General features: G+C 39.0%; 2 protein-coding genes and 1 long non-coding RNA gene across 4 annotated transcripts in view; all 3 read right to left on the minus strand.

Annotated features, from left to right (window-relative positions):
* Positions 1 to 1,251, minus strand: part of Taf13 (TATA-box binding protein associated factor 13) — a 16,142-nt gene extending 14,891 nt beyond the window's left edge. The window contains exon 1 of one of the 2 annotated variants that reach the window (XM_043034151.2): positions 1,233 to 1,251. The gene's annotated coding sequence lies outside the window, so the exon portion shown is untranslated. The remainder of the gene's footprint in view (positions 1 to 1,232) is intronic. The other variant, XM_086550462.1, reaches the window with a different exon arrangement.
* LOC122258339 (M13 family metallopeptidase neprilysin 3) overlaps positions 1 to 2,500 on the minus strand; it is a 221,904-nt gene that overhangs the window by 112,803 nt on the left and 106,601 nt on the right. The window lies entirely within an intron of this gene.
* Positions 1,319 to 2,500, minus strand: part of LOC147469228 (uncharacterized) — a 22,805-nt gene continuing 21,623 nt past the window's right edge. The window contains exon 2 of the long non-coding RNA XR_015192155.1: positions 1,319 to 1,448. This is a non-coding gene — a long non-coding RNA (uncharacterized LOC147469228). The remainder of the gene's footprint in view (positions 1,449 to 2,500) is intronic.

The following is a 2,500-nucleotide window of genomic DNA, read 5'->3' on the forward strand; positions in this document are numbered from 1 at the left end:
TGTTATTATTATTACCATTATTGTGATTAATATTATTATCATTATTATTATAATCATTATCATTATTGTTATCATTATCATTGTTATTATTATTATCATTATTATCGTAATTAGTAGAAGTAGTACAGTAGTAGTGGTTTTAGTAGTACTACTAATACTGCTACAATTATCAGTAGTAATAGTGTCAATATCTATTGTTGTTGTTATATAATCAGAATATTTACTGTGCTTGTTGGTATTTTCTCGTTTTGTAATCGTTTTCGGGTTAGTGTCGCCGGCGTGCATCGTCGGCAGCAGTTGTCTGAGAATGCTTGGCTGTGCTTTCATATTGCCTTTTTCTACTTGTTGTGGTGCCTTCTTTTCCAGCGCCGGCGGAGAGCAAGTTAGATATGTTTTGAGGCTAAAACTGATACACAATCCTATCACCATAATCCTGTAAACTGCGGAATTGCAGTGTCCCCGAAAAAAAAAACTTTTCCCGGATATACTCTTTTTGTTCGCTTATCTCTGTCTTTGTGATCGTCACAGACTAATATGTCTCCATGATTGTTCTCACTGTGATGTATTCTCAGTAAGAAGCCCTTGCGGCGCTTTACAGCAGGGCACAGTCAGCATGGGTCGTTGAGGCCTCACCAATGGGGTCTGTGGCTTGTTCGGCCAAAGTAAACCTGCACCAAGCACGTCCTGGCCATCCTCAGTTCACGCTAAGGCCAGTATGTGTTCTGAATTGAAGTGCTTCCGCAAGGATAAAGTTGTCATATTAAAAACCTATAGCTGACTCTACGGGCCAGGGACATGTGTGGTTCAATATTGCTTAGTTTGTGCGCATTTTCTTTGATAAGTTGCTAGTCTTACAAATGATGACCTTTCTTTCGACCCTTGGCATGAAATCCTTGGACTCCCACTCGAAGAAAACAGCACATCACGGCTGTCAGCAGACCCGCATCAGATCGATTTCCGATTTCCGGTGTGCAGCCGAGAGGACCAGACGCAACAGATCCCTTGAACATTTATAGGCTCTTCTAGACATGCAGTCTGACTGAAGAAACAATTGTGTTCAGGGGAATGGGGAACGTCTCAGTCACTCGATGCAGTGATGACAGTAATAGTAATCATGGTCATGAATATGATCATCATTGATAATAATGTGGTAGTTAATTATAGTAATGACATTATCATTGTTGTTGACTGCGACCCCCCCCCCCTCAGAAAAAATCAAAATAATTAATTACCAAACCTTTCTGTCGGCATGGGCGACCCACATTCACCATTCTCTCATCCACCTGCTGCGTACCATGGCCTTGCCTTACCACTCTCCTCTCTCCTTCAGCATCTCTTCTCCTTCGAGAACTTCATAACAGCGCAGGGGAGACGCGGCCAACCTTGCTCCGGGCAGTGAAAGTTAATCGCTTGGGCGGAGGGAGGCAGCCGTGGGTCGAGAGCTCTCGCTGTGGAAGTGGAGAGGGAAGCGAAAAGAGATGGATAAATCAAAGGAATGGAACTGGAATAAGATGAACAAATGGAGAACATCTACATGCAATGGAGCGAAAAATGTTGATAACATAATTGAAAAGGGAGGAGAGGGTCGTGGAAAGAACAGCACTGCGCATTATGATTGGCCCAGTGCCCAGACTTAGACGCCCTCTAGATTCCTTTTGGAGTTAACAGCCAGAAGTGTTACGTAGCATCAGACAGTCATACGCTCTCCTTGTGTGACACTCCCACGCAGGAATGAGGACTGTCAAATATTGCCGCCTTTAAGGCATACGAGCTTGAATTCAGCCGTAGCTCTTAAACTTCAGCTTGAGACTGTGTGGACATATATATATGTATGTGTGTGTGTTTCTGTGTCTGTGTGTGTAGAAGTGTATATATATATATATATATATATATATATATATATATATATATATATATATATATATACATATATATATATATATATATATATATATTTTTTTTTTATTATTTTTTTTTATACATATTCTCGACTTCACGCTATATTCCTCTTACAATTGCTAGAATGATTATGAATGAGTAGGCTCTGACACCTGTGTATCATATCATCGTACTTAGCATGGTTCAAGATGCTTTGTTGTAGCTATTATTAAGTTCTAGAACAAGTTGCTCAATCACATAGTCCAATTGGACAGTATTTCAAAAATTAAGATTGAGGTAAACAATGTCTCTTACATCAGTCCTGAATTTTTCAAGGCTTGTATATTTTATAAATTTTATAAACCATTTTTTATTTTGAACGTTTAACGCATTTTTTATATCGGTAAATTTTTCCTTTATGCATTATTTTCACGGCTTTCTATGTTTTTCCTCATTAACTTTCAATAGAGTTTTACCGCTGTTACTTGTTATTTTATACTTTTATATGTTGTGTTTAGCTTTATATACTCTGGGAGTGAACTCGATTCTCTGTGGGACTGCTTATAAGCTGGTATTCAGGGGATTTTTTTAAAAGGTTCAGAGTAACAGCTATGAACTCCAG

The sequence above is a fragment of the Penaeus japonicus genome, unplaced genomic scaffold (assembly GCF_977035675.1).
Source record: "Penaeus japonicus unplaced genomic scaffold, GWHDUDI00000001_assembly GWHDUDI00000023, whole genome shotgun sequence".
Taxonomy (NCBI): domain Eukaryota; kingdom Metazoa; phylum Arthropoda; class Malacostraca; order Decapoda; family Penaeidae; genus Penaeus; species Penaeus japonicus.